This window comes from Anolis sagrei, chromosome 2, assembly GCF_037176765.1.
Source record: "Anolis sagrei isolate rAnoSag1 chromosome 2, rAnoSag1.mat, whole genome shotgun sequence".
NCBI classification, from domain to species: Eukaryota; Metazoa; Chordata; class Lepidosauria; order Squamata; family Dactyloidae; genus Anolis; species Anolis sagrei.
The window spans coordinates 288,575,328-288,592,480 of record NC_090022.1 but is presented as its reverse complement, the minus strand read 5'-3'; the positions used below and the strand labels follow the sequence as shown (position 1 = coordinate 288,592,480).

Here is a 17,153-nt window from a genome sequence, read left to right as displayed (position 1 = left end):
TTATACTAGACAGCCTTGAGATGTTGGAGAGGACATTTCCGTAGGGTGAAGCCCGAGCCTATAGTTGTGCTGGCTGACCTATTTATTTATTTATTTACGATATTTCTATCCCGCCTTTCTGAGCTCGAAGGCGATTCAAGGCAGCTTACCTACAGATTCCTAAAGAGAGGTCCTCTCAGGTAAAAGAATAGTGAGTTTTCAATTCCCACTCATGTGGACAGTGGAGCAAGTCAAATGAGAATCATTCCCTCTGAAATACACAATAGCTCTGAATTGTGGGACTGCTCTTACCATTTTTTGCTAATGCAGGGTAAAACCAGGGCCCCTTCTACACCAGCCATATAATGTAAATTCAAACTGTATTATATGACAATGTAGATGGGGCCCAGGTTAACTGGTTTTGCTCTGTATTACAATAGATGTCCAAGAGCAACTTTGATTTTATACTTTGTTATGGGGTTGCTTGTAATTTGGTGTATGCTTGTAAGGCATTGAATTTTGCCACTATTCCTGCCCCCCCCCCCCCCCCGGGGTGAGAAAAGCAGTATATAAATACTGTAAATAAATAAATAATCAATAAACTTCTGCTCTGGTGTGGGCTTTCTGGCCATTGTAGACAAGAACTAAAACTCAAAGGAAGATTTTGTTCTATCCACCTAGAACAAATATTGTTAGCTAAATTTATGCTACTTGCATTGTTTTGAAAAACAGCTCAGTTGGTTGGACAAAAGTTAAGTTACTGAATCACCTTAATTCATTGGACTGGATGGTCCATGAGGTCTCTTCTGACTCAATGATTCTATGAGACTATGATTTGGAGAACCCAGGCAGCATCAGGATCTTTGGAACTGGTACTCAGAGTTCTCGCTCCTGTTGTTTTTTGGCACCTTGTCTCAAAAGGACACAAAATCTAGGGGAAGAGGCCAAGGGGTTTCAAGCATATGTTAACTGTAAAGAGTCCCTAAGGGTGCAGCTAAGACCATTTCTACACTGCCATATAAAATCCAGATCATCTGCTTTGAGTTGGATTATATGACAGTGTAGACTTATACAGGGTTAGTCAAAATGCATAGGCCAATAAGCCATTCAATGTATAATCCAGTTCAAAGCAGATAATATGGATTATCTACTTTGATAATCTGAATTATATGGCAGTGTAGAAGGGGCCTAAAAAGCTATACAATCACCCTTCCATATTCGTTAGAGTTAGGGGCACAGATCCCCCATTAAAGTGAAAACCACAAATCAATACATTCATTTTTATCCAAGAGAACATCTCTCTTGGTATTTTCCAGTCTTCCAGCATGGCTCTATGGTCATCTTCCACTGAAAGTGGGTTATAGAACTGAACTGAAGGACCCAGAGATGCCTAGAGAAATGTTGTCTCTAGAAATCTCAAGGCCCTCCAGCACACTTGGAGGAGATTGCCCATAGGGTCATCCTGGAGGACCTAGAAATTTCTAGAGGGAACATTTTAATCAAAGCAGTGACTAATCAGATCTGTGAAAGTCGAACCTGCACAAGTGGAGGCACGATTGTACTTTCTTGGCCATGGTGTGGGTCTCACACACATTGGATGTCTCTTTTCAGTGAAATACTGCTTGTCCAGATTGGGTGGTGGAGGCAATAACATGTTTTCAGTTATACGGACTGCAATTTGAGGTAGTATAGCGCCACTCTTTCAGAGCTTGGTTCATAGTTTAAGCCTGTGGTGGACCAAGTACTATTTTTCTGGTCCACACAGAAGTCCCCAGGTCTTTCTAGAAGTCCATTTTTCCTATTTGACCCCAAATATCTTCTCTGGGAGCATACTTGCCTTGTGTTTGGACCTCCTGGGGCCAACCAAAGCCCAGAAGTGGCCTTTTTGAAACAGGAACTGGAAATATAACCTGATATTCTTTGCAAGATCTCCCATCCAAGAACTAACTAACCAGATCTGATCTTGCTTTGCTTCCAAGATCAGGTGTGATCTGGTGCCTTTAGGCATGGCCAGCATAAGCAGCTGCTTGTGCAATTGTGCTGCCATGCATTCCTTTCAGTATTTCAGAGTAAGATCATCTGCATTTGCATTTTCATTTCATGTCTTCCTCTGTATTGTCATTTCAAGTGTGTGTGTGCTCCTATACGCATGCATGCACACCCCATCACTAATAGCTCTCTCTCTCCAATCGAGAAAAGTAATGTAAATGTTTAATAGCATTATTTAAAGAGAAAGATTAGGTGGGCACAATGTCAAACGAGACAAAACGTTTGATTAGCCAGTTAAAACAAGGCAATGCAGCAGAAAGCCAGCTCTGAATAGATACGAACAGCTGGGAGTTGAGGGTTCCTGCCGACTGGTGGGAAAACTATAATGAGTGCAGGGAACATCGGTTAATTAAAGGCGCGGGAAGGGAGCTGTCTTTGGAGTCAAGAAAGCTTAATTGTCAAGCTGCCAGCCAAGGAAGGAATCCTTTAAACCAGCATTTCTCAACCTGGGGGTCAGGACCCCTGGGGGCATTGCATGGGGGTTTCAGAGAGGTCACCAAAGACCATCAAAAACATATATTTCTGATGATCTTAGGAATCCCTTTGGTAGAGAAGGCTGAATATCTCTCTGCCTGTCCTTCTCTTCCCTTTTGGAAACAGAGGGCAAATCCTCCTACCAAAAGCCTCCTCTGGTGAGGGCTGTTTCTGAGATTCCGAATGAGGAGGGGAGAACAGGCATGCTCAGTGCATGCCAGCATGGTGCACATGTGCAAGTGAGGGAGAGCATGCGAGGCGGGAGGGATGCTCATGCCAGCAAGTCCTTTCAAGGCATGGGGTTTTTGTGTGGGAAGTTTGACTCAATTCTATCATGAGTAGGGTTCAGAAAAGTTCTTTGGTTGTATGTGAACTATAAATCCCAGCAACTACAACTCCCAAATGTCAAGGTCTATTTTCCCCAAACTCCACCAGTGTTCACATTTGGGCATATTGAGTATTCGTGACAATTTTTGTCCAGATCCATCATTGTTTGAGTCCATAATGCTCTCTGAATATAGGTAAAGTACAACTCCAAAATTCAAGGACTCACCAAACCCTTCCAATATTTTCTGTTGGTCATAAGAGTTCTGTGTGCCATGTTTGGTTCAATTTTCATAGTTGGGGGAGTTCAAAATGCTCTTTGGTTGTAGGTGAATTATAAATCCCAGCAACTACAACTACTGCAACACACTGTATGTGGGGTTGCCTCTGAAGACTGCCCAGAAGCAGGCATGTAGCCAAGGGGGCTTGAGGGGCTTCAGCCCCCCCCTCCCAATTCTCATGGTGGTCCACGAGAAGGCCTTACTGGTGCACTATTTAAACTGTTATGTTTATTCATATCAGGATCTGATCACCATACTCAATATATCCCATATGCATGGGGGTATTGGGGTAACAATACAAAAGGTTTGCTAGGGTAGACCCTCTTTCACTCAGACTCAGCCCCCCCCCCCCCCCCGATTCAAAATCCTGGCTACGGGCCTGCCCAGAAGCTTCAATTAGTCCAACGATTGGCAGCCAGGTTGCTTACGGGAGCGGGGTACAGGTAGCGTACAACTCCCTTGTTAAACCAGCTTCACTGGCTGCCAATTAGCTTCCGAGCACAATTCAAAGTGTTGGTTTTAACCTGCAAAACCCTATACGGTTCCAGCCCGATTTATCTGTCCAAACGCACCTCCTCCTATAAACCATCAAGGACATTAAGATCTTCCAGAAAGGTCCCATCACCTTCGCAGTTGCGGTTGGTGGGTACGAGAGACAGGGCCTTCACTATGGTGGCCCCCCGGCTATGGAACTCCCTTCCTGGCGAGATTAGGTCTGCCCCCTCCCTCCTGTCCTTCAGGAAGCAGCTAAAATCCTGGCTCTAGAATCAGGCATTTGCAGACTGATGGATAACCCGGTATTGACTAAGAGTTAATGGACAACAATTGGATTGAGTTGGATGATGTTTTTAACTCGATGAATTGCTTTTTATATGTACCTTATATGTTATTTTAGAACTTATTTATTGTGTATGTTGTTTTAACTGCTTTGAGTCGCCCAAGGACTGAGAAAAGTGGTATATAAATGAAGTAAATAGTAAATAATTATGATATTTATTGTATAGCATTGAAATTTTGCTGTTAGCCATTCTGAGTCCCTTCGCGGAGGTAGAGAAGAACAGGGTACAAAAGTTCTAAATCCTGATACACATCCTGCGTATCAGATATTTACATTACAATTCATAAGAGTAGCAAATTTACTGTTATGAAGTAGTAACAAAAATAATGTTATGGTTGGGGGTCACCATAACATGATGAACTGTATTAAGGGGTCGTGGCATTAGGAAGGTTGAGAAACACTTCCTAATGTGAACCATCATTTCACCAGGTAATCAAATATTTAGACCACTGCTTCTGAAATTGTGGGTCCCAACCTCATATGGGGTCCCCATTGTTCAATGTTGTTTTCCCCAAAAAATGGCAACAGTAAAAAAAATTTTAACACCACCCATTTACACAAATCTAATAGCAACAACTTTCAGTGTTTTCGGTGGACTCTGCAGAAAATTCTTCAACAGCACTTCATTCAAAAGGAAAATCAGCCTGTTTAGCACGTCTTGCAAATGCTGATTTATTATCAGTAAACATGTCATTTCTTGATTGGAAAGAAGTGTTGAGTGGAAAAGGTTTCAATAGCCCAGATATCAATAACTTTGCAGATTGCCAGAACTTAGACCTAGGTGCCTTTTGAGGAAGTTTACAATAATTCAGAGCATGATCAACCAAAACTCATTTCCATAAAGGGCATATATCTTGCTTCCTTTTTTTCACTTCCTGTTGAAGCAAATGCACCAGGAAGAAGTATAAACTTGGAAAATTAATCAACGTGGCTTTCATTTGCAGTACTTTTTGTGGGGCGAGTAAAGAGGGAACCTATTCCAATTCAAATGCTGGCTTCAAGTTGTTCTAAACTGGTGGTGTGCCATTTGACTTGGACTTCAATTGCAATAATAATAATAATAATAATAATAATAATAATAATAATGCTTTCTTTATATCCCACCCCTCTCTCCAAAAGGACTCAGAGCAGCTTACAATAAATAAACATAACACATAATACATAATGACAAAATCAAAAAACATCATAACTAAGCTAACAATATCATAATGAGATACAGATTACGTTTAACAGGATTTAAAACATATTTTACACCAGGGCAAAACCTCTTCAACTAGTTGGTGTTTATACAATTATAAAAGCCATAATCATAGTAAGTTATAATGGGAACCCATGTCTATGTTTTCAACTCCTTCCTAAATATGTTTAGTGAGGGGGCCTGTCTGGTTTCTTAGGGAAGGACATTCCAGAGCTGGGGTGCCACCACCGAGAAGGCCCTTTCCTGCATTCTCACCAATCGTGCCTGTGAGGTTGGTGGGACCTTGAGAAGGGCCTCCCGGGAGGACCTAAAGTACTGAATGGGTTTATAATTCATTTATTAATTTATTAATTAATCACCTCCCCATATGTATTGTTGAAGGCTTTCATGGCTGGAATCACTAGGTTCTTGTGGGTTTTTTCGGGCTATAGAGCCATGTTCTAGAGGCATTTCTCCTGACGTTTCGCCTGCATCTATGGCAAGCATCCTCAGAGATTGAGAAGGTCTGTTGGAAGTAGGAAAAATGGGTTTATATATCTGTGGAATGGCTGGGGTGGGGCAACATCTCCCCATATATTTCTTCTCCCATATCTATTCTCCCCATCTTGCATGTTTTCTACTTACTTTAATCAGAGTACTAAAATGATATAAAGCTATAGCATTATAGCGTCATAGAAGTTGGAAGGGGATCATGGGTTATTGAATCCAACCCCTTGCTCAGTGCAGGATCCCCAGAAATAGCATTTCTGGCCACTTTTTTTTGAAGATGTCCGGAGAAGGATACTCCACCACCTTTCCGGACAAATGATTTCATTGTCGATATGCCTCTATCATTAAGAAATTATTTCCAATATTCAATTGAAATATTACTTCCTATAATTTGGAACTATTAGACATGTTCCTCTCCTCTGGGGTAGGAGAAAACAAACCCATAATTAAGAGAATGCAAAAAAAAAAGTAGAGACTTACTACAAAAGAGACAAAACTTCAGTTCCTGAGTATACTAAAGCTATCAAATATTAGAAAAATTGGGGAAAGCAAACTCTTGGATATTTAATAAGTGCGTTCATTACAAGAAAGAAACAATGAGAACGAAATGTTCAGTCTGGTATCTGGCAATGTGATGAGGCAGTGCAAGTCAATGGGAAATGTCTGTCCTGAGAGTCACTCCTGGTAGATCTAGTGGGACCACCCAAAAATATAGCGGCAGGAAGGGACAAGGGAAACAGATGTGTGCCATTTACTCAGGCCTATATAGGAAACTCCAGTGACCAGAGGAGGGGAAAAAGCCCAGCCCATGCAGTGAGTATGAAATACAAACCATCCCAGAAATGTCCAGAGGGGGAAAAAGGAACATGAAGAAGGTAGTCTGGATATTTTATTTTTAAAGTACTGCCACAACTGTTTTCCCAATTCCAAAGCAGCTCTGAGTTAACCTGTGTATTTAATAGAATATAACTTGAACACCTGCAAAATATGATGGCTAGAAATAGCAGGGGCTTTCATAGATTCATAGAGTTGGAAGAGACCTCCTGGGCCATCCAGTCCAACCCCCTGCCAAGAAGCAGGAATATTGCATTCAAATCACCCCTGACAGATGGCCATCCAGCCTCTGTTTAAAAGCCTCCAAAGCAGGAGCCTCCACCACACTCCGGGGCAGAGAGTTCCACTGCTGAACAGCTCTCACAGTCAGGAAGTTCTTCCTCATGTTCAGATGGAATCTCCTTTCTTGTAGTTTGAAGTCATTGTTCCGTGTCCTAGTCTCCAAGGAAGCAGAAAACAAGCTTGCTCCCTCCTCCCTGTGGCCTCCTCTCACATATTTATACATGGCTATCATATCTCCTCTCAGCCTTCTCTTCTTCAGGCTAAACATGCCCAGCTCCTTAAACCGCTCCTCATAGGGCTTGTTCTCCAGATCCTTGATCATTTTAGTCGCCCTCCTCTGGACACATTCCAGCTTGTCAATATCTCTCTTGAATTGTGGTGGCCAGAATTGGACACAATATTCCAGGTGTGGTTTAACCAAGGTGGAATAGGTGAGTAGCATTACTTCCCTAGATCTAGACACTGTGCTCCTATTGATGCAAGCCAAAATCCCATTGGCTTTTAGTGTCATCACATGACATTGTTGGCTCATGTTTAACTTGCTGTCCCCAAGAGTGCCCACGATGTTTTTCACACATACTACTCTCAAGCCAGGCATCCCCCATTCCGTATCTTTGCATTTTGTTTTTCCTGCCTAAGTGGAGTATCTTGCATTTGTCCCTGTTGAACTTTATTTTGTTAGTTTTGGCCCATCTCTCTAATCTGTCATGGTATGCCATCAAATAAACAATGTACTGAGTACAATGCAAATATTTTATAAATGTGCATGTAATATAGTAGAGGAGAGGAGACAATTATAGTAGAGGACAGGAGACAATTGTCAAGATGTTCATCCAAGGGTCAATGGAGAGCAGGTCATATATATGTGTCCCTCACTGAGGCCCCATCTACACTGCTATATGATGCAGTTTGAAACTGCATTATATATGCCTTTTAAAGTCAGGAGTGACTTGAGAAGGCATTCAACAACTTAAATTGGGACTTTTTTAAGACCCTAATGAAAGAACTGGATCTAGGTTTCCAATTCATAACTGCTATAGAAGAAATTTATAAGAATCCAAGGGCCAGAATCCAAGTAAATGGGCTAACATATGATGAATTTAAAATAGGGAAAGGCTCAAGACAAGGTTGCCCTATATCTCCCTTGATCTTTATTATGTCACTAGAAATTTTGATGAAAAAGATAAAAGAAGAGGAAAAGATCAAGGGGGTTAAAATCGGGAAACAAGAATATAAGGCTAGAGCCTATGCAGACGACATAATTGGTATAATCGAAAACCCAAGGGAGAATATTAAAAACTGGTTAGAAACATTTGAAGAGTTTGGAAAGTTGGCCGGATTTAAATTAAATAAAAACAAAACCGTTATTTTAACGAAGAACATGGCAAAGGACAAACAAGAAGAACTAAGGAGAATTTCGGGCCTCCAAATTGTAAATAAGATCAAGTACTTAGGCATATGGCTTACAGCCAAGAACGCTCAGCTCCTCTCAAATAACTACGAAAAACTTTGGGGTGAAATTAGAAAAGACTTGGATAAGTGGAAACATCTAAACCTTTCCTTGTTAGGAAGAATTGCATTAATTAAGATGTCAGTTCTTCCAAAACTGCTTTATTTATTTCAAAATATTCCAATTGTCAGAAATGTTAAGAAATTTAATGAATGGACAAAGGATCTCCTGAAATTCATCTGGAAAGGGAAAAGGGCAAGAATAAAATATCAAGTGCTGATAGATAAGAAGAATAGAGGAGGATTTGGGTTACCTAACTTTAAGCTATACCATGAAGCATGCGCCCTGATTTGGATCAAAGAGTGGATAAAATTGAAGAGGGAAAACCTTCTTACATTGGAAGGCCATGACCTTCGGGTGGGCTGGCATGCCTACGTATGGTATGGAAAAGAAAAAAATGAAAGAAATTTTGGTAACCATTTCATTCGCTCCTCACTGCTTAGAATTTGGGATAGATATAAAAAATATTTTTACTCAAAAACACCTCTTTGGATCTCCCCAGTGGAAGCGAAACAGAGAAGGCTGTTGGGTTGGGCAAACTGGCCTACATATAAAGAACTTTTAAGACAAGGCTCAATGGAGTTAAAAACTTATGAAGAAATAAAACAAAACTTCCCAAGGACTATGTGGTTGAATTACTTACAAATAAAAGAGCAGTATAATCAAGACAAAAGACTAGGCTTTCAACTTAAAGAAGAATTCTGGGACAAAATCCTAAAAACGGAGACAAAATGCATCACAAAACTATATGATAAGCTGTTAGATTGGTCCACTGAAACAGAACTGATAAAAAATTGTATGGTAAAATGGGCGGAGAATTTTAAAAAATCGATAGCAATGGCGGACTGGGAAATAATATGGAACAAAAAATTAAAGTACACTTATGCTACTGACTTAAAAGAGAATTGGTTGAAAATGTTCCATAGATGGTACATGACACCAATCAAATTAAATAAGATGTATAAAGAAGCATCAAAGACATGTTGGAAATGTAACAAACATGATGGAAGTTTTTTCCACCTTTGGTGGAGTTGTGAAAAATCTCAAAATTACTGGAAAGGGATACATGAAGAAATGCAGAGAATTTTCAAAAAAAAATTTCCCAGGAAAGCCGAATATTACCTCCTGGGAATTACGGATGGAGATATAAGTTTAGACTCAAATGAAGATATTTTATTCTTCTACCTGACGACGGCTGCCAGAATTGTTTTTGCGCAATTATGGAAACAGATAGAAATACCGGAAAATTTCAAGTGGGTAAAGAAAATAAATGAAATTAAGGACATGGACAAGCTAACTCTCCTTTTAAAAAAGAATACAGGCAACCCAATAAAACAAACAGATTGGACAATAATAGAAGATTATATTGAAAATAGACCCAAGGACAAGTAATTAAATGGAAAGGCAATAAAATCTTACTAGGTAGAATGTATCGAAAAGGATTGACAAAAAAGACAATATGCGGGCAGAGCCGGAAGGAGGTCCAACTTTTTGTGATTTTTTTTCTCTCTTTTTATTTTTTATTGTGTGATTTTTCGTACTTTTTGAATTTTTCTTGAATTTTTTTTTGAATTTGAATTTTTTGAATTTTTTTTCTTTTTTCTCTTTTGAGATTGTTGTTGTTATTCTTATTTAATACTTTCTTTCCTACTTTTCTATCTTCTTTATATTATTCTCACTCTTTCGATGTAGTTTATAATAATCTAATAAAAATTTATGACAAAAAAAAATAAAGTCAGGAGTGACTTGAGAAACTGCAAGTTGCTTCTGGTGTGAGAGAATTGGCCATCTGCAAGGACGTTGCCCAGGGGACGCCAGGATATTTTACTATCCTGTGGGAGGCTTCTCTCATGTCTCCACATGAGAAGCTGGAGCTGACAGATGAGAGCTCACCCTACTCCCCAGATTCGAACCGCTGACCTTTCAGTCAGCAGTCAGGGTGTAACCCATTGTGCCCCCAGAGGCTCCACTGCATTACAACATCCCAGTAGACTAATATAATGCAGTCTACTTATATAAGCTTGAATTGCATTATACAAGTTCACACTGGCCACATAAGGGAGTTTCAAACTGCATAATATAGCAGTCTGGATGGGACCTGAGCCAGGCTAGATTTAATTAATTGCATGGTATGTGATCCCTGGATCTCTCCCCTCTGAATGTGAAAAAGTTATTATTAATTTTTTGAAATTGAGCTCCCAGAATCCTCCAGCCTTATGATCTTTTTTTATATCTGTTGTCCATGGTATTTGTGGAACTTTCTCCCAGTGCTGTATTTCAAATGAGCTGATTTTTCCCCCACTGTCAGCTTTCTTCATTGTCTTGCATTCCCAACCATGCAGAGAAATTGGAAATACTATGACGTGGGTGATCATCTTTGGTATTCAGTCATATATGTAAATGGAAATTCGAACGTCGTATTTGGCTGTTCTACTTATGATGGACCTGAGAGTAGTACTATCTCACTAAATGGCAAACCCTTATGGATATATCCACTACTATATCTACTTGATGGAACTAAAATAGCTTGACAGCACCTTATCTGCCATGGCTCAATGCTATAGAATGAGCCACGGTGGCACAATGGGTTAAACCCTTGTGCCGGCTGAACTGGCACCTGAAGGTCAGCGGATCAAATCCACCAGACTGGGTGAGCTCCTGCCTGTCAGCCCCAGCTTCCCATGCGGAAATATGAGAGAAGCCTCCCACAGGATGGTAGCTCATCTGGGTGTCACCTGGGCAAATCTTTGTAGACAGGTTGTTGTAGGTTTTTCGGGCTATATGGCCATGTTCTAGAACAGTGGTTCTCAACCTTCCTAATGCCGTGACCCCTCAATATAGTCCCCCATGTTGTGGTGACCCCCAACCATAACATTGTTTTCTTTGCTACTTCATAACAGTCATTTTACTACTGTTATAAATCATAATGTAAATATCTGATATGCAGGATGCATTTTCATTCACTGGACCAAACTGGGCACAGATACCCAATACACCCAAATGTGAATGCTAGTGGGGTTGGGGGAGGATTGATTTGGTAATTTGGGAGTTGTAGTTGCTGGGATTTATAGTTCACTTATAATCAAAGAGCATTCTCAACTCCACCAGCGATGGATTTGAACCAAACTTGGCTCCCATGACTAATGGGTTTGATGGGCATTGACCTTGAGTTTGGGAGTTGTAGTTCACCTATATCCAGAGAGTACTGTGGACTCATGCAATGGTGGATCTCAACCAAACTTGGCACGAATACTCAATATGCCCAAATGTGAACACTAGTGGAGTCTGGGGAAAATAGACCTTGACATTTGGGAGTTGTAGTTGCTGGGATTTATAGTTCATTACAATCAAAGAACACTCTGAACTCCACCAACGATAGAATTGGCTCAAACTTCCCACATGGAATCTCCATGACCATCAGAAAATACTGTGTTTTTTTATGGTCTTTGGCGACTCCTCTGACACCCCCTCGCGACCCCCTCAGGAGTCCTGACCCCCAGGTTGAGAAACACTGTTCTAGAAGCATTCTCTCCTGATGTTTCGCTTGCATCTATTGCAGGCATCCTCAGAGGTTGTGAGGTCTGCTGGAAACTATGAAAATTGGGTTTACATATCTGTGGAAAGTCCGGTGGGAGAAAGAACTCTTGTCTGTTGGAGCTAGGTGTGAATATTTCAGTTGGCCACCTTGATTAGCATTTGATTATCTCACACGAGAAAGCAACTTGCAGTATGTTCTCAAGTCGCTTCTAACACAATGAAAAAAAAATGCTGTAGAATTTGGGAACTGTAGTTTTGCAAGATCTTTGTGCCAAAGAGTGCTGGTGCCTCACCACACTGCAAATCCCAGGATTCCATAGCATTTAGTTATGGCAGTTAAAGTGAGGTCAAAGTGCATTAATTCTGCAGTGTAGATAGGTGCACTCCATGTCGTTTAAAGCAGAAATGTCATGCTGGAAGTAAATAGCATTGTCGTAGCTCGGTCAGCTGAAGATGAGTATGAGGGGTTTAGTGTAGTTCAGCCAGCTGAGAAAGGTGATGAGGGGTCTGGAGATGCTCAGACAGAGGGAGATTTGGGTGATTCTCTTCGTGAAAACGAAACTGTTTTAGAAGCTGACAGACAGGAAGGGAGGTTAGATAGAGAATCAAGGCTACTTCTGCGTGGGGAAAATTCCAGGTGCAAGCCAGGCCATGGGAAAGTGAGAGTGAGAGGGACTACTGAAGGTCAAAGGAATGCTTTCATTCTTTGCTGTCCTTAATTAGGGAAGGAATAGCTTTTGGTTTTTAGCTCAAGCAACATAGCAGATAAAGTAAGGAACTCTTGCTTGGTTCTTGTCATATGTTCTGCAGTTGATGGTGCTTGGTGATGGAAGGGTTAATGCAAGTATTAGTATTAGTAATCTGTAAGTAAGAGTTCATGGATGAAAGCAATTAAGGGTGGAGGTATGCAAGAGAGAGGTTGCAGCTAGGTGTTTGTGGATATAAGGAGCGAGCCTTGGAAATGATCTTCGGGAGAAAAGTATTGTCATATTTTGGTGGTGGATGCTGCTGGTTTTCCCCCCAGGTCTGTTGGATTTTCGGTATCCTGACCTGTCTCCTGTAATCTTGGAACCCCGGAACCTTGAACCTTTGGACCAGCTTTTGACTATGGTATATACTCTTGGTCCCTGGACTGTTTATTGAGCTCTTGGTGTTTGACCACTGGACTGAACCCTTTGACTACGGTGTAGCTTTTGCTATCAGTTTTTGTTTATTCTTTGGCTGAGTGCTATCTTTATGTTTTATATTTTGGTCTATTTAATCAGCCAGCAAGTAAGTGCTGTTTTAATTAAACTGTTTTATATCAAACTGGGTTTTTGTTTGATTCACCTCTGCTGGAAATAGCAGCAGAGCCCTGGCAATGTGACAGTTCTTACTTCAAGCCATATCCTGGTCAAGTTTTGCTTTAAGTCTTGGGGATTTTACCATGAACTCAAGTTCATATATTGTTCTTTGATTCTTGGATTACTCAAATTGATGTTTTATTCCTTATCTTTGGATTATTCAAGCTCATGATTCTACCCTGTTCTTGGATTTATGTTCATGCTTTAACCTTTGCATTGGAAATTTATATCTGGTTTTGGAGACTCCTTTTATCCTCCTGATTTAGATTTTTTTACTCTTTTACTGTGTGTGCTTTTTCAATAAACTGTTTATTTCTACATTTGGCTTCCTGATGAGTGCTTGAGCAAGGTGAACCCTAGGCTTAAAAAGTAAGTTGCTTTGTAGTCAAGGCTGTGGGCTATGCACGCATTTGTATGTAAAAGTCCTCATGTTCAACCCCCAGCATCTCTTATTAAGTAGGGGGAAAAAAGCCTCCAGCTGAAAGGGCTGTGTCACAAAACAGGGTCAGGAAGTACACGTTGTAACATTATATACAACAACAGTTCATAGTCTCATCTGTCAAATAGCCAAGCGCTTTGGGGCACTTGAGTCAGGATGGAAAGAACTTTCTGGGCAGAGTTCAACTTCTTCCTGTGCTTTGAGTAGAGTTCGGCACAGGTAGCTGGCAACAGGTGAGCCTTTATTTACTATTCCATGTGAATGAATCAGAGGAGAAGCAGGTGTATGAATTTGCCAGGGTTGTTGCTTCAAGGCTGCAAATACTATTGCCAGTGAAGTGTAAAAAAAAAAAAAAAAGGAAGGAAGGACGGAGGATGCCTATCACCCTGCAGAGATCCTGGGATGTCTGCCCAGTTTTAAGGTGTACAAGAGAAATGTGTGGCTGGAGCAAGCAATGTTTTGAAAACATGCCTGGAAGAGGCAATTTGATCTGAATTGCAAATGTTGTGCTCCTCCTTGAATTCTGCCAGAAGTATTTACCTAGTTTGGATTCATAAACTCCCCTAGAGGCACCAGATCCTGCCTGATCTTGGAAGCTAAGCAGGGTCGGCCCTGGTTAGTACCTGGATGGGAGACTGGCGACGAATGCCAAGCTATATTTCAGAGTTAGAAGCTGGCAGAGTGGCATCTCTGAGCATTCTTTGTGTAAGAAAACCCTCTGAAATTCATGGGTTGCAATACTTGGCACAGGATCCGACGGCACACACACATCAGGAAAGGAAATCAAAGCCAGATGAGGCCTGACCCAAGCAGAACAGAATGGGACTATGACTTCCCTCGATCAAGATACTATGCTTCTATTGCTGCAGTTTGCCCTATATTGTGTTTTTAAATCATGGCATTGCACCTATGCAGCATAATGCCCAGAACATTGCATCATCTAAAATAATCATGATATTTTTTAATTGCCTGGTATGAGACATTGCATGAATTGAATGTGGGGTGGATATAGGTATGCCAAGGGAGGATGAGCAAGGCAATATTGTGTGCAGTCCTTTTCCATATTAATGCAAACTGAGTGCTTAAGTGTTGTCAAAGGCTTTCAAGGCTGGAATTACTGGGCTGCTTTGAGTTTTCCGAGCTGTATGGCCATGTTCCAGAAGCATTCTCCCCGATGTTTCACCATCTGTGGCAGGCATCCTCAGAGGTTGTGAGGTCTGTTGTAAACTAGGCAAGTGAGGTTTATATATCTGTGGAAAGTCCAGGATGGGAGAAAGAACTCTTGTCTGTTTGAGGTAAGTGTTAATGTAGCAATTTGCCAACTTGAATGGCCTAGCAGATTCAAGAACTGGCTGCTTACTGCCTGGGGGAATCCTTTGTTAAGAGGTGTTAGCTGGCCCTGATTGTTTTCTGTCTGGAATTATCTTGTTTTCTGAGTATTCTTTATTTACTGTCCTGATTTTAGAGATTTTAAAATACTGGTAGCCAGATTTTGTTCATTTCCATGCTTTCCTCCTTTCTATTGAAATTGTCCACATGCTTGTGGGTTTCAGTGGTTTCTCTGTATTGCCTAACATGGTGGTTGTCAGAGTGGTCCAGCATTCCTGCGTTCTCAGATAATATGCTGTGTCCAGGTTGGTTCATCAGGTGCTCTGCTATGGCTGACTTCTCTAGTTGGGTTAGTCTGCAGTGCCTTTCATGTTCTTTGATCGCGTTTGGGCATTGCTACATTTGGTGGTCCCTATGTCGCCTGCGGGCTGAGAAGGGCGGTATGCAAATATAGTAAATAAATAAATAAAATATGTAGACCTGTACATAGCTGCATGGTATACAGTAGACTCCTGCAGAGGTGAGAGGATCCCACTTGTCCTTTGCTGAATGTAGCATTTGTTGGATTTTCTTAATGGGTCTGTAGAAAGTTTGTAGGTTGTGTTTGTAAACAGTTTGTAAGTTGAGTGCTTAAGGATCACTGCAACCTAAAGCTTCTCGATAGGGAAGAGTAGATCGCTTAGTAATATAGCAGCCACTCTGTGCCAGAGACACAACCGAAAGTGCCATTAATTTCCTGGATTTCCCACTTACCGACGTCAACCTGTGCTCTTCCCTCCTGTGAAATGGCATCACTAATGTTTGATGGGCGCCAGCCAGAAACTGCATAAAAATAGTATCTGACTTGGAAGTCTATTTCGAGAGGCTTTACAAATGCGTTTGTAGTGATGTGCTTTTGCTTGAACCGCTAAAGGAAAGCGTTCTGATGTTGCGGTTTATGCCACGCAGTCCATGAAAGCGGGTACCACTTTCCCTAGTACAGTAACCCTCAGCCTTGAAAAAATATTGGCAGAGTAAGGGCACATCTACAGTGAGGATTTAATGCAGTTTCAGAACATTATTGCAGACCCCATCTACAGTGCCATATAATGCAATTTGAAACTGTATTGTATAGTCAATGTGGACCTCTATAATGGAGCCTTAACTGCAAAGAACTGCATTATATGCATCTAGAGTCACCATATAATGCACTTTTAAACTGCATTATATGGCAGAATGGGAGCCTCCTGTGGCGCAGTGGGTTAAACCGCTGAGCTGCTGAGCTTGTTGACTGAAAGGTCACAGATTTGAATCTAGGGAGTGGCTTGAGCTTCCGCTGTCAGCCCCAGCTTATTGATGTATTTATTTACAGTATTTATATTCCGCCCTTCTTACCCCGCAGGGGACTCAGGACGGATTACAATGAACACATATATGGCAAACATTCAATGCCAGTTTTGACATTCAACGTATACAGACATACACAGAGGCTATTTAACTTTTTCTGGCCGCCAGGGGAGCTGTCGCTTTCATCGTCCATTTGCGACACTGATGAAGTACTTCTACATTCCCCACATGCTTTTGCTGGAGTGCTTTGCTGGAGTCTTTTTTATGGCCTCATAAATTAGTTAATTTAGCCTCCCCACACAAGGTGGTACCTAATTTTCCTGCTTGACAGATGCAACTGTCTTTCGGGTTGCAAAGGTCGACAACAGGCTACACAATTGGTTGGAAGCCCACTCCAACCCGGGCTGGCTTCGAACTCATAACCTTTTGGTCAGAGTGATCTTAATGCAGCTGACACTCAGCCAGCTGCGCCACAAACCTGGTGCTTCTGCCAACCTAGCAGTTCGAAAACATGCAAATGTGAGTAGATCAATAGGTACTGCTCCGGTGCAGCATAACTGAGTCTACACAGATCATAAAACACAGTTTCAAACTGCATTAAGTGATCAGTGTAAATGGGGCATAAGGAAAACCCAAAGACAGAGGAGTATATATAGCTAGCCTGAACGGTGTGGAAAGTGAGAAGCATTCCAGCCGAAAACTTTGTGAGAAAAGGCATCCTGAAACCCTGCAGAATATCACAGGGATCTTTCAGATAGGTCTTGCAGTCTGGTGTGCATGTTATGAACTCTGTATTCACACACACACAAACACACACATTCACTTACATTGCTGTTTTGCTTGGCTGTTTGCTCTGGAATGTGTCCTGAATGCCAGCTGTGGGTCTCTATGCAGGAACGAAACAAAGCACTCTGCAACCAC

At 41.3% G+C, this 17,153-nt stretch overlaps 1 protein-coding gene across 6 annotated transcripts in view; it reads left to right on the top strand.

The window, feature by feature from the left end:
* CTIF (cap binding complex dependent translation initiation factor) overlaps positions 1-17,153 on the top strand; it is a 206,806-nt gene that overhangs the window by 28,564 nt on the left and 161,089 nt on the right. The gene's annotated exons all lie outside the window — the stretch shown is intronic.